General features: G+C 41.9%; 2 protein-coding genes across 4 annotated transcripts in view; one reads left to right on the top strand and one right to left on the bottom strand.

Moving 5' to 3' along the window:
• Positions 1 to 24,174, top strand: part of ADCY8 (adenylate cyclase 8) — a 214,681-nt gene that overhangs the window by 2,405 nt on the left and 188,102 nt on the right. The window lies entirely within an intron of this gene.
• LOC140604356 (uncharacterized) overlaps positions 1 to 24,174 on the bottom strand; it is a 112,194-nt gene that overhangs the window by 3,700 nt on the left and 84,320 nt on the right. The window lies entirely within an intron of this gene.

Here is a 24,174-nt window from a genome sequence, read left to right as displayed (position 1 = left end):
GCTTTTACTCACAAGAGTCGCAGCAGGCTGTTTTAAGGGACTTTGGGATTCAGAGTTGGGATTCTGTGCCACAAACCCTCAATTCTAGGAGGAAATAATAACATGTGTTGAATAATAATTGCTGGTGGGGCCCCTGCATATGTTGTATCATCCAGTTTTTCCGACAATTCCATGATACGTATTTTACTTAGGAATTCTTTACTGCGTTGGTGATCTAAAAGGATATCTTGTCTTATTTTGGGGGATCCAAACCCAGTGCTTTGCATCCATCAGCCTCATCTGGGGCTGGTAGGGTGGGCAGGGAAGTGTCTTTGTAAAAAATGCAAGTTTTGCTTAATTGATAAAGGGCATTTTGATGTAGATGGTCTGAAATATTTAGGTGGAACCTGACCCTCCATCTCTTTTCTTCCTTTCTTCCTGTCTTTCCCTTTAAATATGGATGTGTTACTGGGAACAGAGTTCCCATTGTCTGTGAAGGAGAACGTAGATAGTGACTTTAGTGTTGAAATCCATTAAAATCAATAGATAATTAATGGTCTGGCACTTTGTTTGCCAAATCCTTGGTAGGTAGCAGAAGACTGAATTTGGGGAGTTTCTCCATAAAAATGAGGGAAGCATGTCAGCTGAAATGTTTCCACATAGGAGACTGACACAGGTGCTTGGACAAGGGCCTGCTTTGTATGTTTCTGCTCCAGACTCAGCTTCTGCGCCACTTTACTCTATTGGAAGCTTAAAAACTCCTCTTCCTTGTGTTTGGGTTTGAATATATCATTGAATAACCAGGTACAACACCTCGGAAAGCTGCTCGTGCTTTCTGGAATGCTGGCACCTATAGAGCGCTTTGCCCATCATTGACCTTCTGGGCTTCTAGTGGATTAGGGATTCTCTGTCTTCTCTGATGGCTCTGTATACCTTTGCTCAGGTTCCTTACCTGTTTGGCTGCTTTTAAAGTGCTTTTTGAAGTCTTCTTGGGTAGAACAGAGTATTATAAAGTGCTTGGCTGTGATCATTAGGCATGCAGTGGGAGGTGAGAGGCTCTGTTTGTAAGGGCTGGTCAGCTAAACTTCTTATTAAAGACAGCAATGAATATTTTCTTGAAATCATGGTTAACCTTTCATACGCACCTCTGATAGGGACACCTGAGTGGCTCAGTGGTTGAGTCTCCCTTTGGCTCAGGTCGTGATCTTGGGGTCCTAGAATCAAGTGCCGCATCAGGCTCCCCCACAGTGAGCCTGTTTCTCTCTCTGCCTAGGTCTCTGCCTCTCTCTGTGTTTCTCATGAATAAATAAAGGTTTTGTTTTTTTTTTAAGCCCCACATCTGATAAAAATCTCAATTAGGGATTGTGCAAAGTATGTTTTGCGAACTGTGTCTTTCCATCCGTACACTTGGATCTGAACACCACTGGCCTCTAAAAGTCTCAATTCCTTCCAAGTTGCCCTGCTTTTTTGCATTTTCTTTATTATGTACCTCCATATTCTTTATTATGTACCTCCAAATCATCAGACTCTTCTTCCCTCTCTTATCCCCTTCCCCTTCTCATCCCCCTTTTTGTCCTTCTCCTCCTCTTTTTCCCTTATCTTTTTTTCGCTAGGAATTGTTTTCACGAGATACCATAGGTGTCTCTCTTTTGCAGAAAATCTCATTGATCATAACCCACTGCTTTCCATGCAGTAGCCCTCCTTTAGTACACATTGCTGAGAGACTTCATCAAGTAAGTTTGGAATAGTATTTAGAATAACAACATCCCAAGTGGCAAATGATGAATATTTTCGAAGTTCTAAGTATAGAGACACTTTGCTTGCCAAATGAATCCAGAAAGTAAATTTTGGCTTCATATTTGTTTTATGCTCTACTCAAATACTACCAGATGGGAGAAGATTAAAAATAACCCCAAAATGTCTTCCCGCTCCCCTCTCATGATAAACAGTCCCCCACTTGAAAACCAAGCTCCAGGTACATCCAAACCAAGCTCATTTAGACTTTCTGTTTGGGTAGGAATTGTAGATAAACTACAGTTTTCCAGGGGAGTCAGCTCTTACCAGACTCCTGGGAAACAGCCAGAGCGCTCTCCTCCGACTTCGGGTGCTGAAAAGACCTTTGTGGCTTTGGCTACAAAATGTTTTCCTTTGGCGCCCTCTAGAGGTCTAAGTGGCTTTCCTAGCTCTTGCAGGTGGGGTGAGGTGGAGAATTAATCGCTTTTTAAAACATCTCTGATTTTTGAACAGGTACTGTTTAGTTTTCCCTGTTTGGGAACATGCGAAGCATGCCCTGCCAATGACCTCTTGGAGCAATTAGAATAACGTCCTAACTCCTTGCCATGGTCACCCGGTCCCCTTACAAACTGGTTGTTCCTTCTGTCTCTAATTATGTTTCCTTTTCCTCTCCTCCCCAGGCTCCAAATCACAGTACCTTTTTCTGCTCGCAGAGATCCTGAGCTCCTTCTCCACTCCCTAGGCTTTGTGCCTGCCGCCTAGAATAATTTTTCCCAGGTCTTCACGTGACTGAGACGTTCTTAGTATTCTGAACTCAGTTCACATGCTACTCCCTGGTGCATGGTTTGTTCTGTTTTCTCCTGAGCACGTTCACTATCTGAAATTATCTTATTTGTTTGTATTTACTCTGTTTTTCCCTCACCCCCCACCCAACAGGAATGTAAACACCACCTAAAGGCGTGGGCATCTATGCGTTTACCAGTTTATCCTCAGCACCTAGAAAAATGCCAGGCACCCAGCAGGCACTCAGCACACAGACACTGAATGAATAAGACTGTTCATTGCAAAGGCAATATTATAAAATATCCAAGCCCCCTCACGTTCTGCTGGTTAAAGCTTCCTACTTGCACAATCACACATAAGTTGTTAGTGTGTAAGGAAGTCTTTCATACATAAACCCCTTTGGAGAAATCAAAGCACAGTGATAATCCTTCACATTTGTACAATGCTTTGCATGTAACTAAGGGCCTTTACATACATTATCACATCTAATGATGACAAACAGATGACATCCTTCACTCTCGTTCCATAGAAGAAAAACAAATTTCTGGGAAGTTTAGCGAGCCATCCCAAAGATGGTGAACCTAACAAGTGGCAAGAACACAATTCAAATCCTAGCTCCAAAGTCATTCATTCTTAAGACATCTTTTGGGGGTTTCCTTTCAAACTACATTTGTGTCAACTCAAGCCTAAGGAGTACCTGTTTCACTACTCCAGAGGGCAATACCTGGTATAGCACATGAATAAATGTTTAATGAAAAAAGCCAAAAGGAAATCATGAGAGAAAAATGTCTGAATTTCTAGGCATAGGCTCTTTGCAGGGAGCTCATCATCTTGCTCAGCTGGATACAAACTTGTCAACCGAAGACCTTTGACCCTGGAATATCATCTTTCTCCACATTTATCCTGAGTCTCATTAGAGGATGGCTCACATTTAACGTAGCATTTTCAAGAACCAAGAAGCTACAGGAGAGTGTAAAGTCAACACACCTCAGCAACTGTTTCACTTACTGAAAATGCCATTTTTCAAAAGTAACATGAGTCAATGATTGCCTTCCCTTAACCCAAGCTATGAGAATCTGTTTTTGTTCTTTTCCTACAGACAGAAATTATATCTGTAGTTTGGCAGGGTAACAGCCAAGCTGCAAATATCTGCAGATACCCTATATGACGAGACAGGGTCTTCTGTTCATTTAGAGCATCATGTCCTTACACCGTGGACACAGGTAGAACAGGAATAAGGCCATCCGGGAGATTCTTTGCTGTCAGCAGAGGTAGTTTATATTTTCTCCACTCAGTGAACTGTTAGACTTAAATCATAAACTTCCCACCCAGACTAAGAGGTATTGTCCACGGCAGATATATATGAGCACCTGTGTATGTTCCAGGTCCCAAGTGGCATTGGAGATATGAAGGAACCTTCCAGAAAGTTCAAAGCTCAGTCAAAGGGTTGCTTTTCTATCTACTCTGGCAAAGTTCAGTTATAGGTAATGTGAGGGCTGCAGCTCCTCCTTCCTCTGGATGCCTCCTCATTCACCTCAAGTTAAACCTGCTTCATGTACATCATTCAGGTAGTAGAGTAGTTAGTGCCTTTGTCCAAAGACAACACAGATTTTTTTCCTCCACATCTTAAATTATTTATCCTGCCAGTTCACTTTACCCATCTAAACATTTATTACAAAATTACGTAATATGCACAAGTAAACCATTAATAATAAGGTCATATTTACTAGGTTCCTTCATGACTCAGGTAAGTTCTAAGGACTGTTGCTGTAATTCGCATTTTACTCTCCCTTAATTGCTGGTGACCGTAATGCAAGCTACCTAACATCTGGAACTCCTCTTGTTCTCGTTCTTCAGCTCATTAGTGACAAAATGGTGAAGATCATTTAGTTATTGGAAAACTGAGAGGCAGCAATATTTAACCACAAAGATCACTGCAGTATGTTTCCTCTTGGGGATTCTGAAATGTTAAAGCTTGTGGCTAATTAGTCTTCTGTACCTCTTGGTGAGGCAGATAAGCAGAAGTGTCAGAGTAAAGGTGATTTCTCCGAGATAACTCTAGGAGTCAAAACAGCCAGGTATGCAAATCCAGGTTAGTTAGTGCTCAAGGTCATGCATGCCGACAGATCTGAATTTCCATGCAGCATTTTCTTTACTCTCTTACACAAATCTCATCAAACAGTAGAGGTGAGAGCCAGAAAAATACTAACTAAATTGTGGTCATTAAATTTAACTAATAACGAGGGACTTTTAGTTTACGTTTGACCTTTAAAAAAATCCTTTGGGAGAAAATGCATTGTTTGTACTGGGTAAGATGGTGGTTAATGATATGAGCAGGGTCAGGTGAGAAGCAGCCTTTGTGTATGCTTTAGAATGCATTTCTGCTGATTTAGGTGCGCCTGGGTAGCTCAGTTGGTGGAAGGCCTGAGTCTTGATTTCAGTTCAGATCATGGTCTCAAAGTTGTGAGATCAAGCCCAGATTGGGGCAGTGTGGGGTGAGAGGAGACTCAGGGGTTGCTCTGCACTCAGCAGGGAGTCTTCTTGAGATTCTTTCTCTCTCACCTTCTCCCTCTGCCCCTCCCTCTGTGCACTTGCAAGCTCAGGAACTCTCTCTCTCAAAATAAATAAATCTTTAAAAAAATACATAGAATACATTTTTTGATGGTTTAAATGAAGGATTGACTTCTGCAGTAGACATAAAGTCAGCATACTAGGATTACCAATCTCTCTCCCCCACTTGTAAAATTTAAACCTAAGTGTATATTCTGTGTTCTTTGTCTAAATCTGCCAACTCAAATCAAAACAAAGGAATTGTATGACTACTTAATGTACAGCAAATGGCATGTAATTTATTTATTTATTATTTGTATTTATTTTTTTAACATAATTTAAATCATCCCAATTTGGTGGTTAGTAACAAGGTAAGTGCTCACTTGGAAACACAAAACATCCATTAAATGAGCGCAACTGGGCCTTTATTTAATGCACCTTGCTAGTTATGGTGTGCAGTTTTTTAAACTCCAAATACCTCCATTTCTGTACATTTTCCTTTAGCAAAGTCATTTAGGCTTAAAAAAATAATTGCAGTGTCCCAGCATGTCTGAGAAAATGTCTTTCAAAACCAGATTTGACTGTCACCATTCCCAAGAGGTTCTTCTGAATGCCAGGAAATGGAAATATTACTTTTTCTTTCTTGTGAAAAATGTCCAGAGACCATCCTTTTGGTTCTAATTCTCTCTCCCTCTCTTCTTTCCTTCCTTCCCCGCACCCCCCCCCCTTTTTGTGATGGAGATGTAGGCTTTGCCAAAGATATTTTTAATGACTACTGGAATGACCACTTAAATCACTTCAGCCCTGGCCTGTTACCACCCACCACCCACCCCCCCATCTCCACCCCCCAATCACCCCCCCCACCCGCCCCCCACCCCCGCTCTAGAGTTGCAAATGAGCTTGGTGCCTGTGTATTTAGAGACATTGTTGTAAAGTGATTGTAAGTTGTGTGCTTTGCAAGATTGAATTATGAATTTGTTTTCCTTCATATCCGGTAATGTCACCTGACCAGTATCAGTGGGTCAGAGCATAATTAGATCAAAACCGGGAAGGCCGGGAGGACTTTTCCTTCTGGAGCAGCTGCTGCAATGTCATGCTAAGTAGGACAAATGCATTAGTCATATTTACACCTTAATGATTGATGGCACTGTAAGGGCTCATCAAGAATAAGTAAAATAAGTTAAAAAAAAAAAAGGAAACATAAAAAGAAAAGAGCGTATCCCACAGTTCGTGTTGCTGGTAACGTGTCATCAAAAGATACTACCACAATCATACTGCTGTGACATTTCACTGTTGTCTAAATATTTCTTGGGATGCTAATTTATTCATTTCACAAGTGTATCTCTTTTAGTTGATCCTACATGGGTTTATTTTCAGAACACAGGAGACACTTGCCACATTCCTCTCAAACCTTTCCTCTTACCCACAAATGGGCACAACATTAATCCTTCGAGAACACTAGCAGGTCCTGAATCTTCAGTTGGACAGGATTTCAGTTCACTCGATGTATTGCTTTTGAAGCGTGTTCTTTGTTTTCTGTCTGCTGGAAATCAAGGTAACAGAAACCGGAGTTTGGCAGATTTCTATGTTATATAGGTTCAAACCTTAGTTAGCAAGAGGATGGCTCCTGGAAGAAATTTCTTCACTGGCATTTCTTGGGGTCTGGGTGCAGGAACGCCACCTCACCCAGCCAGCCACAGCAGAGCAGCACCATCTGCCCTGTGCTTTCCCAGGAAATGGAATTGGATTTACACACTCAAATGATATCATGTGCGTTTTGTTTATGAAGGACTATTTTAAGGAGTCAGGTCAGTTTCACAGCACTCAGAAACCAGCTCTTCTCAAGGCAAGATTTCTCTGTCAGCCCTGCAGGGTAGGGAAAGAACAAGGTAGATTAATTAACCCCTGAGGTGCCAGACATTCCAAGGGAGGCCAAGCCACAGCCTGGTAGGAAGAAGAGCCATGTCACCCCTAAATGCAACTGTGTGACCACCACCTTGACCAAGGGACTGGGGTTATAACTCAGTGGGTTGTCAGATAACCCTGCCATTCCTTGTTTCTTGGATATCTGTGATCTGATATTAGAATTTCATTTCTCTAGATCCTGTATTTTCTTTTTTTTTAAAGATTTATTTATTTATTTATGATAGACATAGAGAGAGAGGCAGAGACACAGGAGGAGGGAGAAGCAGGCTCCATGCTGGGAGCCCGATGCGGGACTCGATCCCGGGACTCTAGGATCGCGCCCTGGGCCAAAGGCAGGCGCTAAACCGCTGAGCCACCCAGGGATCTCCTAGATCCTGTATTTTCATACGTGTGATATCTTACACATTCCTTAGCTCCTGGGGGTTTCTCTTCATTCTGAGCCACTTCCTGCCTTATATGCCAAAATGTCTTTGAAGCACAAAATTCTTCTAAATCAGGAAATGATAAAATTCTACATGGTGAGGGACATGAGCTAGATGTGAAATTAAATCACATCAATGGGTTTTTTAATGAGGAAATTTTAAAAACTGCCCTTTCTATGTAGAGTGCACACAGGTATAAAATATGAAACAAGAACTATATCCACTTTCTTGTATAAACAACACATCTTGTTCTGTGTCAGCTAGCTTTCCAGTTGGCTGGAGGAAACCATTTCAGAATCTTTTTTATTCTTTCTGGAATTACATGCTGGATACACACGATTGCTTATAAAACAGAGATGACTGAGGATTAGGAAGTGCATAATCAAAATATATATATATTTCTTTAGCTTAGAACATGGAAAGATGAAATGTAGCATAAAAATTTTTAACAGAACAAGACCAAGAAAAAAGGAAGAAGCCTCAGAAGCCTAGGGATACAGGGATGTAGAAAATATATGGTAAGTGTTCTCAAATATTTGGGGTACTACCACAGTGAAGACAGACTGGTTATTTTATGTGTCTCCTCTGGGACAGAATAAAGATCAATTGATGGTCACTATAGTGTGAGAGACTTAGGTTCATCTAAAGCCAAGATTTTTAAAACAAACAGACCTGCCTAGGAGGCTGCTTTTTGAAGTGATGAGCTCCATGTCATGGGGATTCTTCAGGGGAAAGTTGTACAGCAATCCATAAGGGATGACCTAAAGTAGATTCCGTACCAGGAAGACTTTTCCTGAAAGTCAGTTGAAAGCCATTGGCTTTCATCTCCAAGCCATCATGACCTCTTTGTAGGCAGTAAAAATGAGAAGGCAAAGGACAAGAAGCAAAAGGCTAAGATGGCCAATGGGTATTTGTCAACTGAATGAGTTGCCCTTCTAGGAGCTCCTCTGGGATCCCTGCCCAATGACATCTGCTTACATTGTGGGGACCAGAATACTGGACACATAGCCACTCCATGGTTAAGGGAGGATGACAAAAATAGATGAGCTTTTACTGCATCTCAAAAAGTAAGGATTGCATAGGAAGAAGGGGAGAATGAAGATTGAATAGGTAAGTTGTTCGACAAGTATTTGTTTCCTACCTATTGGGTTCTAGGTTCTGGGGCACAGCTATGTACTGGACAGTCAAGGTTATTGCTGTAATGAGGCTGATACTTGAATGGAATTTGGGAGGAAGTTTGTGATTCTAGTGCAGAGGTAGGGAGGTTTGTATCTGGTTCTTAGAACATGACTGAAGTGGCACCTGGGTGGCTCAGCTGATTAAGCATCCAACTCTTGGTTTTGGCTCAGGTCATGATTTCATGGGTTGTGAGATTGAGTCCTTTGTCAGGCTCTGCACTCATTGGGGAGTCTGCTTGAAGGATTCTCCCTCTGCCTCTCCTTTCCTCTCTCTCTGTCTCAAATAAATAAATCTTTTATTAAAAAGGCACATCTGGATCACAGCATTCAGTAAATATTTTATACAGATGCAAGTTTCAGGTTTGTTTTTTGTTTTTTACTACAGACCTCTAAAGCATGAAAAATCAAAGCTGTGGTGGGCTTCTTTTAGGAGTTGTGTGAAAGGGAAGATCAGATTCTAGAAGACATTATGGATGGGTATGAACCTTCCTTCTTAGTGAAGAGAGTGTATGGCGACCCAGGAAAGGGCCAGCAGATCAGTTATTTAAGGAGTTCCTTACCACAAACTGAATGCATCCCTAGTCTGGATTGGAAGATGTGGCAGGTGGGAGTGACTGCCTCATGCTGAGGAGGGTCAGGCGGGTCTACAGCTCTGGGCATGCCCAGTTGGTCTGTGTTCACAGTGACCCTAGCTAAAACCTCGGAGCTCCAGGAAAGCCATCTCTACATGCAAGGTAGGCAGACCAGGTGCTTAGGCAAAGCTCAATTCGTTCCCTCTCCTTGTTACATTGCACATCTGGCATTAGTCCCCTATTACAGTAATGTCATAACATTCCCTGTGAGTCCCTCGAGATCAAGGGTTGTGTCTTATACATCTCTGTGTTCCTAGCATGTAGCATAGACCCTGGCCTGTGAAACAGTCCTGAATATGGTTTTTTTGTTTGTTTGTTATTTGTATTTAAATTCAATTTATCAACATATAGTATATCACCAAGTGCTCATCACATCACCAAGCATGGTACTTTTAAGTGAATGGAATGAACAAAGAGTACATGACCACCTCCTTTCCACTGACCTACCCCACCCCCTCCAAATCACACAGTATTCAATAAGGAATGAGTAATCAGTGAGGGAAGAGAAATTTGTTTCTCTAAGAAAGAAGAGAAATATCAAAAGAGGAGGTCATCGGGAAACCAGAGAACACATCCATAGTTACCCCCTTCTAAAGTGCTTTGGGCTGGAAGCCCCAAGTGGAGTTTCTGCTAGACAGGTGTTTAAAAAGTTAGTACACAACATGAAGAAAAATCCAAGTGATGATCCAGATCACTTAAGTCAAAAAAGAAAGAAGGAGAAAGGGGCCGGGAAAAGTTAGGCACTAGACTATCCATTAAGTGTGTGTTCATTTGTGAACATTTTAAATGGATCAGGCCCATCCACACAAAATAGAATCCTGACATGGGGTTCACTTCATTTGCTTCCTTCTTGGTTCTTCAGTACCTTGGCTGTGAACCCCAACACCAGCATCCTGCTCAAGTATTCTTTGTGGCACACCCCAAAAGGCTCCTTTGGCCTAATCTCTGGTCTTCAGTCAGTGTTTCCCTTCTAGTTTCATACAGGTACAGCTGTGGGCAAGAGGCTCTCCCACCTTCAGACCTCATTTCTGGCACCCCACACCAGAGCAGAGGGGCTGGTCTGACTCACTTCTAAGGGGACAGCATCACACAAAACTGGTTGATTTTGAGGAGCATGGTAAATAGATCATTGCTTAGACTACCCTTCAGCTTAAAACCTATCACAGAAAGGCCAGTTTGTACCCTAACTGGATCAGTTCATCTGTAGACTGCATCACAGAAAAATCAAGCCTGAATTTAGATATTAGAACCCCATGCAATTAACTAAAATGGTCCTCATGAAGTCCCCCCAAAAAGGTTATGAGTTAAGCCTTCCATTTTTGGAAGTATCCCACTTAGTTCCTCTTTCTGCTGTCAATTAGTTCAAAAAACAAAGTCAAAATCAAGAACAGCAAGCTTGTTTTCTTTTAAGTTCAAAGTCAAACTTCCCTTGTTACTTGGGTGAGCTTTCCTTGCCTGTTGGTGGTGGGTAGTACATGTGCACATGGGTTCATGGCCCCTACAGTCAGTTTCCAATGAACAGAGTCCCCTCCTTCTCACTCTTTCTCTTTTGTAAAGATTTTATTTATTTATTCATGAGAGACACAGAGGGGGAGGTAGAGGGAGAGGCAGGCTTCCCATGGAGCAGGGAGCCTGTTGCAGGACTCGATCCCATGACCTTAGGATGACAACCTGAGCCAAAGGCAGACGCTCAACCAACTGAGCCACCCAGGCTTTCTTCTCTATTTAAGAGACAGATGCAGCTCTTCCCTTTTACCAAGTGAATAATGGCATCATAAGCAATCCTTGGGGCCCCGCCCACGCCATTTCAGCCTGAGTCCCAACTCTGAGCTCTGCCAACAGACAGAGATATTTTTTAAACCATGTTAAGAAAATTTCCTTAAAACAAATCCTCATCCTATTTTTGCCACTTTTTTTTTCCCCAGCAACTTTGGCCAAATGGCCTTGGCTTCTTCAGCCACGAGTATCTTGATGCCTAAAAAAGTTTTGTGAGTAGTGAAGAGAAATACAGGATCATCAAGTGTTCCCAGAACCCCAGACCAAGTTAGCTACTCCTGCTCTGCTGACCACATCACCCTTTCTCTGTTCATCCGCTGCTGGTCTCCACATCTCCGGCCGGCTGGGCTGTGAGCTTCACAAAGGCCGGGGTTGTACCGAGTCATGGTTGTGTCTCCATGATATAGTCTAGTGCTGCTTACATTCTTTTTCTTCCCAGATGTTTCAGTTCTCCTCTTCAGTGTTGGGATTCCTTTAATATCTGTTCCACGTATCTCCTTGTTAACTCATTGCACACATCCCCCTGGACAATCCCTCCCTTCCTCCACTACTGACCATGGATCTAGGTGCCACTTACTCCTCTAAATATCAATCTCTATTCCAGTTTTCTTGGCCAAGTTTAAGACCAGGCCCCCGACTGACCTGCTGGACACCTTCAGTTAAGGGCAGCTCAATCTCAACAAACCAAAAATCATCAGCTTCCCACCCATCATCTGTGTGAATTCCTGATGGTGTTGTCTTCTGTTAACTGGGATCTGCCCATAGCTATCCATTCTCCTCCTTACTGCTCCAGTGTAGGCCTCATGATCACTGAACTCTGTCTTTCCCTGTGCTCCTCCAAGCCACCCCTCACCCACCAGGGAGTAGGCTGCTCCTAAATTTGAGGATTGTTACCACTCGTGCCTGGGGGTAAATTCCACTGTTGAATCCATCCCCAGTTTCCTGATACCTTCTGCTGGGCTCCTCCTGTGTCTGCTTTTTGGGGCAACTCTTCTGTCATCTTGTCCCTTGTCTGCCAGTAGTCACCTGCAGGTCACCAGCTCCGGGAACCCTCCCCTCAGCCCCTCCTCCAAGACACGTGCCAGCTTCAGAACAAATGCCATTTGTTCCATCAGAGAATTATGTTTGCTCGTTTGATTGTAAGAATCTGAATGAACTCTGGGAGGCATTTAAGAGAGGAGGGCTAGGCAGACACTATGGAATTTGACAAAAAGATAAATGGTCTTTCGAGCAAGACTCTTTCAGTGAGGAAGGACATGCATTGAGAGGTGCCATGAGCCAGACACACATATCACAGGAAGCACTGGAGTGTGAACCCAATGCGGCATGAGGATTCAGATCGCCTGGGATTGACTGCCACTGGTAAATTTATGACACCAATAAGGGTCTTAATCTTTCTGCACCTCACTTTCTTCAACTGTAAATGGGAATAATAACACTAGTTCAGAAAATTGTTGCAGAGATGAAATATACATGGAATATTTAGAATATTTAGATCTGAGCTAGTTCATAGATTTTGCACAATACATTTTATTTTTTATTGTAGCTTAGTTTTTTAAATTGACCATCTTTTCTGTGGACTCCTCTGCCCTGAGGGGTCCTTTCTCTGGCTTTACTTTTCTAAACAACTGTGTACAGTAGACCAATGCTTGCGAATTTTAATATGCAGAAAAATCACCTGGAGGTCTTGGCTCAGCCTTTGGATTTAGGAAAGGGATCCCAAGATTCGGCATTTCTAGCAAGTGCCCAGGTGCTGCATGCTGCCAGCCTGTAGATCTAGTTTGGGGAGAAAGGCTTTGGTTGCCCTGACACTCCAATGGGGGCTTAGGTCCCTGACTCTGGACTCTCCTCATTCTCTCTACATCCCTCCATCATTTATTAGTTCATACTTCTATTTAGTCCTTCATATGACAAATACATATGGAGTACCACTGTGTGCAGGGTGCAAGCAGTAGGATAGGGTGGTGAGGACAAGAATGCAAGATTCTGCTCTTAAATGGATTCTAATCTAGAATGAGAGTCAGCCATTGATCAAATAGGGACCTCAGTATGTGACTATGTCAAACTGAGTTAAGTACTTTTAGGCCAGATGACCTGATCTGGTGCCAGGCTATGACTAGGTTTAGGCTAGGAAGGCATCCAGGGTACAAAGTGTAAAAAGGCTCTTGCTATTGGATGCCAATCCTGTGATGTAGTCTGTCCTGCACATCTTGCTTATCTCACCCTCTCCTGGCTCTGGTTTCTGTTTCAAAGGAGAAATCTGACTTGGGCTGAGATAAGGAAATTATTCCTAATTAAGACCCACAAGAGGAATGGGGTTGTCAGGTAAAATTGGAACTATGGTGTCTTTATGTGTTTCCACTACTAAAATGTATGCTCTCTGAGGACAGGCTCTGACCTTGTGTATATCCCTGGACTAGATATTGGCACATCCCAAGGGGAGCTCGCAGCAGAGGCTTACCGAATAAATCCCTGAATAAGTCACCTTAGCATGAGTATTGTTGCTCCCCTTCTCATAGCAAAGGATGCTGATCTCAGAGTATTACATCATTTCCCTTTGGTCCTACTGTTAATAAGGGATTCTAAGCCACATCTGTCACATTTCAAAACTACCCCTGGATTTGATGGTCTTTTAAGGCCACTTTACCTCAATTAACGTTGCTGGTTTCAGAGGCAAAGAGTTAAAAGTAATAAAGAAGAGGAAAAACAAGATTTGTATTCCAAATGGTAGCAATGCTAATAACAATGTTATTGCTCTTTGAAGCCAGGGGACCACACATTGTATTAAAATAGCACCCAAACAGTCATCAAAAGACTGACCTCAGACTTTATATCCAGTGTGGTACAACTTTGTACAGACCAATCCATCTGCCATGGCCTCAGAACGAATTCCTCACCACTCTGAAAGTCTGTCACCATGAAATGATTTTTGAGGTTCTTCCTAGCTGTAAAATTTTTATTCCCGTGAGTTACAGTGATGTGAATGTGGGGATTTGTATGCTTTCCTGGTTCGTTTGGCTCCCAAGATCAGAAAATGGCAGTTCTTATTAAAAACATAGCTTGCTGAGGTCATTGACCTCTGAGAAGGAAGAGAAATATTATGAATAATGATTGAGCAAATACTGAGAGAATTCCTTATTAGGTGGTAGTTAATATTTAATTTCTTCTAGTAGTTTAATTACACTGACACCATGAGTTGTGAAATCGCGTGTCATTTTAGCGATTCAATTTGTTTCAAAGGGAATAGTGATGGAGTTATTTAATTGACAGACAATTGTTTCTTTTGAATATTTAATTAGTGACTTTGTGGTGCTTGTCAGAATTGCCTATCTGGCTTTTTCAGAATGTGCATGTCTGCTGTGATCAACAAGCCATTTTATGTCAGTATTACCCAGAAGCAATGGAACGGGAGTCTGGCTTTTGTGGTTCCCTCTTCTTTGTCTGTAGACCCCCCAAAAATAGACACTGGGGTCTGGAGGAGCTCACTGAATGTTACTGTCCATTTGTCACTTCATCTGCAACAACATGAGATGAGATTCCTGGACATTTCAGGCATTTCACTGTTTATCAATATGGGAGGGGCTGAAGACTATGAAATGCTGTGAATGGAGAAACAACAGTCACCAAGCACTGAGTAGTAGTTGTGTTACTTCTGTAAAACAGATGGGTCTGCATGCTGTGGTCACAGGTAACGGGCTCGCTTGCTATGGGGTTGCTGCAGAGCTCTGCCCAACATAGGACAGCAGCTGCAGGTGGGTGAAGTGAGAGTGCCCTGCCACCCCCAACAATAATGATCATGTCAAAAACTGAGAGCAAAACTGCACCCAGGGTAAAGGAATGTCCACTAACTTTTAGGCTACCCACTGCTACTCCAGTGTGCCTTTCATGAACAAACCACCAGTCATTAGGAATCACCGTTTTGCCATGTGTTTAGAACATTCTTATAAGGAAGAGAAAGCATCTTGCACTTGTTGCTGCTGTGTCTCCCTACGGATAACCACACTCAAGTCTTCCCTTATAGAAAGTTCATCCTAATTTTATAGAAGGGAGAAACAAATGCTCACTTGACATCTTGCAAAAAAGACTTTGGTTCCAGGTAATTTGAATGTAAAAAGTTCTGAGAAGATCAGCCTTTAATTAATAAACTAAGCTTAGATAATAAACTTTACTTTTTCATGCACACAGACAGGATTCAAGCCATAAACCTTTTTAAATATTAAACAACCATTAAATGACAACAAAATGAATCTATTGACAAAATCGGTAGGAAAACTCATAGTAAACACCAAGTTCCCTCCAACAAATAGGATAAACAAAAGATTTTAGAATAACAGGAATCCCATCTTCAAAGTAGACTAAGCAATAAGACATGAAAGTAAGGAAAGAGGCATGGCATTGGTGGAGAATGGAGGGAAGTCAACTCTTTTGGCTTCCTTCCTGCATTGCAATTCTATCTCTACCCCACCAGCCAAGGCACCACCAAGCTTCCCCCTCAACACCATTTGAGAACTGCTCCTTTCAAAGTCCTTTTCCAGGCCTCTGACTTTAAAGAACTTGGATGTTCCAAAAGGCAGAACCATCATATGGTTTCACACACATCCTGTCCACTCCTAATGGTATTCCAGCACTAGTAGTAGAATTATAACCTTCACTTCAAAATGAAGAAATTAAAGTTCAGAGGTTAATTTGACTGAAGTCATTCAGAATGTGTGTGACCAAGTGAGGATTCAGCCTCAAGTTTGTTTGGCTTCAACCATACATGGGTTCCTGCTGGCTCCTGCCACCACCACCCTGCACATACCAGGTTGCCATTGAAATAAATGTATATTCATATTTAATAGAGTGTTTCTTTCATTCAACTGTCTCCAGTGTGCTGAACTGGAGGACTGAAATTTCAAATAAGATCTGTTTCCTTTCTTTAAGTCATTTATATTTTCAGGGCAAGAAGACAAGAAAGAAAAGTTTATCCATTGGTACCTGGCTTCCTCCTATATGGTCTCTACAAACAGCTACAACGGGTTTCAGATCTTGAAACTATAAAGATGTGAGAAATGGTACACTTCCTTACCTGGCTTTCTGTGCATGCTGCACATAGCCAAAGTAAAACTAACATTTAAGGAAGATACTTGAAACAGAAGAACTTAAAGTTTTGATGACTTCACAGTTTACCATCTGTCTTCAAGACCAGATTTGTGGCTACACCAGAAGGAAAAGCAGAGGATCATTACATAATTTATTAAAATATTCAAACCAAGCCCTTTATACTTAAATCCCTTCTAGCAAAATAAATAGCTTCTTGGGAGTAATCTAGACCTAGTTGCCCATGTGATTTTGAGTTTCACTTTATATTGTCTCACATTCTTTAGAATGATAAACCATTTGAGGACATTGACTTTCTATCTGGGGCAGATTTCTGCGTACAGCTGTATCTTAGAGACTGCTGGGTGGCTGCCAATATGCATTGTCCTTCTTCCTTGTGTCTCGAGCCAAATTTTTATCTTGGGAGGTAACGTGTATCATGTGCATTTATATAGAGAGAAGGAGGGGGGTTAGAGGAGAGAGCGAGAGAGAATGAGAGAGTGTGTGTATGCATGCTCACAGACATACCTCCTTTGTACCTAAGGGTAGCCAATAAAATAGAGGTATTCATTACTGGAGGGTTTCAGAAAGTTTTGAAAAGATACCTGATTCATCTGGGAGGACTTTTTTTTGCCCACTCCACCTCCTTTAGCCATCTTACTGCCAGGTGAGCAGATATGATGGCACCTCCACCAACCGTCTTGGGCCATGAGGAGCCATTGAGGATGGAAGCCACACAGTAGGATGGTGGACCACACAGAAATCAGAATCTTAGGACACTGTTAATGCTCAGAGGTCACCATACCAGCCCTAGATTGCTCATCCCTACATATTTTTATATGACATAAAATAGGCTCCAAATGTGTTTAATCCACTATTATTTTAGTTCTCCATTATGGCATCCAAATCAATACCAGCTGCAAAATATATTCATGGTGTATCAGCCAATAAATTAAAGTTCTCTACTCTTCGAGATAGTTTTGCAACTCTTATACTTGACAAGCTGATCATATAAGACGACAGACCCATTTTCATTTGGTGATTTTTTTTTCTTTTTTTGCTCCATAGTTGAGATTTGGGGAACAGGAAGACCTAGATCAGATGTTGTCTGATACATAATTTATAGTACTAAAATAAATGGCAGGCAATAATTATGGCTGGAGAAGATGTGAGGAACTATTTCCCAAGGGAGGCAACTGATGTTTTCCTATATATAGCTCTTTGAAATTGCACCAGGCCTAGTGAGATTAAAAAGTCATCCTTGAAGGTGCCCAGCCGCGAACATCAGCCCATCGTCAGGGGTGTGGGGCAAAGGGGAAGGGGCTAAGCTAAATAATTTTTGATATCCCTTCTCATTTGAAGCTTATGACTCTGTGGCTTGATGTTATAAATAATTGGTTAGATGTAGAATAATTGGACTCTAAAAAGGAGCGAAGTCCCAGAAACCTCCTGAATTTCAGAAAGGAGTGCTGTATCTTTACATCCAGCAGCTTCCCTGTCCTTGTCTTCTTTGTGGCTCTCCACCTCAGTGAAGCCAAGGGTCTGTCATCCATCCTTAGAGCTGCCCGAGCCAGAAAGCCCAGAGGCACCCCCAGCACTTCTCTGTCAGTCCCCATGGCCAGTCTTTTGCAAGTTCTGACAAGTTTGCCTCCAGAATGTCCTCAAGCCCACCCACTTTTGTATCTGCTCCTTTCACTTTGGTGAAGGAGACACTGTTCCTCACCTGAATCACAACAGCCTCCCTGCATCATCTTTCAACCTTTTCCAGTCCGTATGATAGGATGATGGCTTAGAATCCTTCAGTAAATGTCAGTAACTCCTCATTGCTCTTAAAACAAAGGAAGAACTCCCTCCTGGGACCCACCTTTTAGATCTGCCACCCTTTCCCCTGTCCTTCAAATCATGTGACCTTCATTCAATTCCTCAAAAGACCCATGTCTTTTTCTGCCTCAGAGCAGTCCGAGTTTCTATTCCTCTCTTGCCTGAGGTGCTCTTCCCTCTAATTCAGCTCTGGAAACCTCTCTCAGGGAAGCTTCCTCTGCCCTCTCTTAGGCCACCACTTAATTAAATTTTCAAATTCCCTCATGCTTTTCTTAGAAAACACATAGCACTGTGTATATGTTGTGAGAGTCTTTTTTTTCCATGACTTTCCTACCAGATAGTAACTGTGAAGAAAATGGGAATGAGTCAGTTTTGCTCATTCACCAGAATATTCTCAGACTCCCATGTTTGATAAATGTGTGTTTACAAATGAATGAATTGGAATGGCTAGGGCTAGTGTTCAGGCCCAGTTGGGACTTCTGGTTTCTCTGGAGGATGTCTAACAACAGATTTCAACTGTCCAAGAAAGTGAGATGACACTGGTTTGGACCAGGGTTCAGGATAATGCTTCTGCTGGGCTACTGGCCTATTTCTCTATGGCTTAAATCCTGGTTAAGGCTAAAGCTTGTAGATAAAATATTTTCAGTACCAGAGGCTGAACAGGAATCCTACCAGGAGCAGATGACCTAATGAATCTGCTAAATTGTAACTCCAGTGATCCTACACAAAATTGTCATGCCAGGGTGATGCTTTTCTTTTAATAGTCTATGTTCTGGCAAAAAATACTTGTGGCTTCCACTGTCTTTAAATAGATGGTATCATTAAAGTGGCAAATAACAATTTTATGAAACATAATACTCTTGTCTTATTGCTTAGTTCTTATGGTGGATCTCATTAAGGCTGATTTAAGCAAATAAATATAAAGGACTTTATGAAGAGGAAACTGACACTGATATTGATAGATAGGTAAAGCACTAGACAGACAGACTACTGAGGAGGATTTTTGAGTCATGTTGTCGCTCATTTATCTTCTCTGTTTTGGGAATGGATCTGAGAGGAGTGAAGAAAACATTTAAAAACTGGGATATAGATTACCCTATTTAATCTATAAATTTACTACCAAATTTTTCTCCCAATTATGCTTGAATACTCTAAGGGTGGGAATGCACTTCCATCCTAAGGAGCCCTTTGCCTTATGTGACAACCCTACTTATAGAAAATAACATTTGTGATGGACACAATCTAGGCAGTTGTCCTAATTGTGTGTTGCAGAAAGGTCAGTGCTGCCTAAGATAGCACACATTATCATTTTTATGACTATCAGCATTACCATCAGTTTCACCACCATCCCCAGTCTCTTCCCCTTTCATCATCCCCATAAGAGTCCCTAACATTTTCAGAGTAATTTAAGCTAGAAGACAAGTGTCATTAACTGTGACTGAGGAAGACTTCATCCTGGACATAGCAGATGAACTTGAAATTCATGGGTAGGATACGGAGATACCCACAAAATGGCATGATGATGAAGTTAGACCTCCACTGGGAGAAGATGATATGCCCACGTTCATGCCCTTGGCTAGATCTTAATCTTCAGGAGACATACACTCTCCTGTATTTCCTCTCAGAAGAAAGTGTTTTGGCCAAGTGAGGGAGAACACATGCTTCGGAGTCCAAGTGCTTGCTTTTGGATCCTGCCACCACCACTCATTAGCTTCTGAGCTGGCAAGCTACTCAACCTCCATAAACCTCTGTTCTTTCATCTGTAAAATGGGGCTAGATATGGTGTGTGTCTTATATGGGAAGTGCGAGCTTTCACAGAGGTGATACGGATAACATCTTGGAACAGCACACAGCCCGTAAGTATCTCCTGCTAATAATTATATATATAGGCTGTAGGGCAAACTGTGATGGCAGAGACATTGAGTCTCTGATTTACTGCCATGTCTCCAGCTCTAGAACAATGCCTCACACATAACTAGTGCTCCGTAATGATTATGAATGAGGAAATAGCTACTGGGTAAGAGTAGTGTGGCTAAACTGAAGAAGTTGGCAGTAAGCTGAGGTCAAAGCATGAGCAAATAGCCTGATTTATGAAAATAAATGCCTCTGATTTTTTTAAAAAAGATTTATTCACTTATTTGAGAGAGAGGGAGAGAGAGTGGGTGGGGGAAGGCAGAAGGAAAAGGACCATCTCAAGCAGACTACCTGCTGAGCACAGATCCTCATCTCACTGCCTTGAGATCATGACCTGAGCTGAAATTAAGAGTTGGATGCCCAACCAACTGAACCACCCAGGTGCCCCTGCCTTTGGTATTTTGAATGGGTATTTCCAAATCCTTTGAGAGCTGGACAGAAATATATATAATGCAAACTTCACTTCTCCAAGATGTTATTTTACCAAAAGAAAAAGAAAGATAAAGAACCACCTCTCTATCTTTGAGTGATCTCTTTGACCTTTAAAACATAATAATAGCTAAAGGAGACAGTATTGGAACTAACATTGAGTCACTATTTTGATTAAATATTGAAGGAGAACATGTATTTCAAAGCCCACTTCTTTCCCTTGAACTAACACTTACTCCAAATGATCCACTCAGAGCACTCATACCAAAAAATATACTTGGCATTTGTAATACAACTTATATTTTAAATTTTTCTGATATTTAATGTACCCGATGGTATAATAACTCTATCACTGAGGACAAATTTCTAGCCCCACTGCCTAGTGGGCGAGGGAGCTCAGGCCTGAAAGATTTCTGTATATCCAAACACCAGGCAGGCTACAATCCTGGGCTGTTGATCTTAGTTCATTTCCTACTGGATTTTTTTCTCTTACATGTTATACTTCTCTGATGCCATTTCTAAAACTCTGATGGGCAAAGGGAATTAACTGGTCACAGGTTGTGATTGCTAATGGGGTCTGTTGCCTGGTCCACTTGGGCAGTGGGGTCAAAACCACTTGGTGTGCACAGGCGACAGGAGCGACCCCCTGGTGGCCGCCCTGCACAGACACCAGGATGGGATGGGGTGGGGTGGGTGGGATTGGCTCTTCAATACAACCAGCACCTGTTCCAACATGGCTTCTCAGCATTTCCCTTCCTAGATCATAAAGAGCGGTTATGCAAACATATTTTCTGTACTTAAAATCAAAAGCCAAGACAATTATCTACAGAATAATTCCCAGTGGGAGCAAGGAATTCAATTCCAAATACCTCCAATCATCCAGCTCAGATTTCTACCTGCTTTGCCTTTAGAATTCCTGGCGTTACAAGTCAGAGAGGATGGTCAAGGCCACCAAAGGCCACTTCGGATCAAAGCAGGCTTCTTTTATCCAGTATTCTGGATGGGGATCAGGACAGCGACTCCTGGAGCTAAAGAAATTTTAGGAGGATTTCAGGAGGCAGCTTACATGCCATTTTTTATGAAGCCAGTTCTAGCTGATGGGCCAAGAGCTTTTTGGAGGATAAGATCTGAACCGAGTATGTCATCAAGGCAGCTCCTTCTCTGCTAGAAACCTAGCATGACTCCCCATTTCATGTTGGGTCACACTGGTGTCCTTCCACCTCCTGCTCTGTCTCCTGCTACTCTCTCTGTTGCTCACTCTGCTCCAGCCTCATCTCTGCCTTAGAAGTTCTCTGGACATTCCCTCCTGGTCCTACTCCTGGTGTTCCTCCTGCCTGGAGAGTTCTTTACCCCAATAACTCTATGATCCACTTACTCTCCTCCTCCAAATTTTGGAAGGAAAGTCAGCTTCTTGGTCTCAGCAGCTACCCTGGGATTCTCATTAGTAACCTCTCTCACACTACATACCTGCTCCCACATCCTCTCCCTGTTACTCTGCCTGTTTTTTTTTTAAATTAATTAATTTTTATTGGTGTTCAATTTACCAACATACAGAATAACACCCAGTGCTCATCCCGTCAAATGCCCCACTCAGTGCCCATCACCCATTCACTGTTACCCCCCGCCCTCATCCCCTTCCACCACCCCTAGTTTGTTTCCCCAAGTTAGGAGTCTTTTTCTTCTCCCTTCCGTTATGTTCCCTTTCACTGTTATTTATATTCCCCAAATTAATGATAACATACACTGTTTGTCCTTCTCCGATTGACTTACTTTACTCAGCATAATACCCTCCAGTTCCATCCACGTTGAAGCAAATGGTGGGTATTTGTCATTTCTAATGGCTGAGTAATATTTCATTGTATACATAAACCACATCTTTCTATGGACACCGAGGCTCCTTCCACAGTTTGGCTATTGTGGACATTGCTGCTAGAAACATCAGGGTGCAGGTGTCCCGGCGTTTCACTGCATCTGAATCTTTGGGGTAAATCCCCAATAGTGCAATTGCTGGGTCGTAGGGCAGGTCTATTTTTAACTCTTTGAGGAACCTCCACACAGTTTTCCAGAGTGGCTGCACCAGTTCCCATTCCCACCAACAGTGCAAGAGGGTTCCCCTTTCTCTGCATCCTCTCCAACATTTGTTGTTTCCTGCCTTGTTAATTTTCCCCATTCTCACTGGTGTGAGGTGGTATCTCATTGTGGTTTTGATTTGTATTTCCCTGATAGCAAGTGATGCAGAGCATTTTCTCAAGTGCATGTTGGCCATGACTATGTCTTCCTCTGTGAGATTTCTCTTCATGTCTTTTGCCCATTTCATGATTGGATTGTTTGTTTATTTGGTGTTGAGTTTAAGAAGTTCTTTATAGATCTTGGGAACTAGCCCTTTATCTGATATGTCATTTGCAAATATCTTCTCCCATTCTGTAGGTTGTCTTTGAGTTTTGTTGACTGTATCCTTTGCTGTGCAAAAGCTTCTTATCTTGATGAAGTCCCAATAACTCTTTCATTTCATTTCATTTCATTTTTGCTTTTGTTTCTTTTGTCTTCATGGATGTATCTTGAAAGAAGTTACTGTGACCAAGTTCAAAAAGGGTGTTGCCTGTGTTCTCCTCTAGGATTTTGATGCAATCTTGTCTCACATTTAGATCTTTCATCCATTTTGAGTTTATCTTTGTGTATGGTGAAAGAGAGTGGTCTAGTTTCATACTTCTGCATGTGGATGTCCAATTTTCCCATCACCATTTATTGAAGAGACTGTCTTTTTTCCAATGGATAGTCTTTCCTCCTTTATCGAATATTAGTTGACCATAAAGTTCAGGGTCCACTTCTGGATTCTCTATTCTGTTCCATTGATCTATGTGTCTGTTTTTGTGCCAGTACCACACTGTCTTGATGACCACAGCTTTGTAGTACAATCTGAAATCTGGCATTGTGATGCCCTCAGATATGGTTTTCTTTTTTAAAATTCCCCTGGCTGTTCGGGGTCTTTTCTGATTCCACACAAATCTTAAAATAATTTGTTCTAACTCTCTGAAGAAAGTCCATGGTATTTTGATAGGGATTGCATTAAACGTGTAATTGCCTGGGTAACGTTGACATTTTCACAATATTAATTCTGCCAATCCATGAGCATGGAATATTTTTCCATCTCTTTGTGTCTTCCTCAATTTCTTTCAGAAGTGTTCTATAGTTTTGAGGGTATAGATCCTTTACATCTTTGGTGAGGTTTATTCCTAGGTATCTTATGCTTTTGGGTGCAATTGTAAATGGGATTGACTCCTTAATTTCTCTTTCTTCAGTCTCATTGTTAGTGTATAGAAATGCCACTGATTTCTGGGCATTAATTTTGTATCCTGCCACGCTACCGAATTGCTGTATGAGTTCTAGCAATCTTGGGGTGGAGTCTTTTGGGTTTTCTATGTAGAGTATCATGTCATCGGCGAAGAGGGAGAGTTTGACTTCTTCTTTGCCAATTTGAATGCCTTTAATGTCTTTTTGTTGTCTGATTGCTGAGGCTAGAACTTCCAATACTATGCTGAATAGCAGTGGTGAGAGTGGACATCCCTGTCTTGTTCCTGATCTTAGGGGAAAGGCTCCCAGTGCTTCCCCATTGAGAATGATATTTGCTGTGGGCTTTTCGTAGATGGCTTTTAAGATGTCAAGGAATGTTCCCTCTATCCCTACACTCTGAAGAGTTTTGATCAGGAATGGATGCTGTATTTTGTCAAATGCTTTCTCTGCATCTAATGAGAGGATCATATGGTTCTTAGTTTTTCTCTTGCTGATATGATGAATCACATTGATTGTTTTACGAGTGTTGAACCAGCCTTGTGTCCCGGGGATAAATCCTACTTGGTCATGGTGAATAATTTTCTTAATGTATTGTTGGATCCTATTGGCTAGTATCTTGTTGAGAATTTTTGTATCCATGTTCATCAGGGATATTGGTCT

Source organism: Canis lupus, chromosome 14, assembly GCF_048164855.1.
Source record: "Canis lupus baileyi chromosome 14, mCanLup2.hap1, whole genome shotgun sequence".
Classification (NCBI taxonomy): Eukaryota; Metazoa; Chordata; class Mammalia; order Carnivora; family Canidae; genus Canis; species Canis lupus.
Note: the sequence above shows the minus strand (reverse complement) of the source record. Positions and strands in the feature narration are given on the sequence as shown.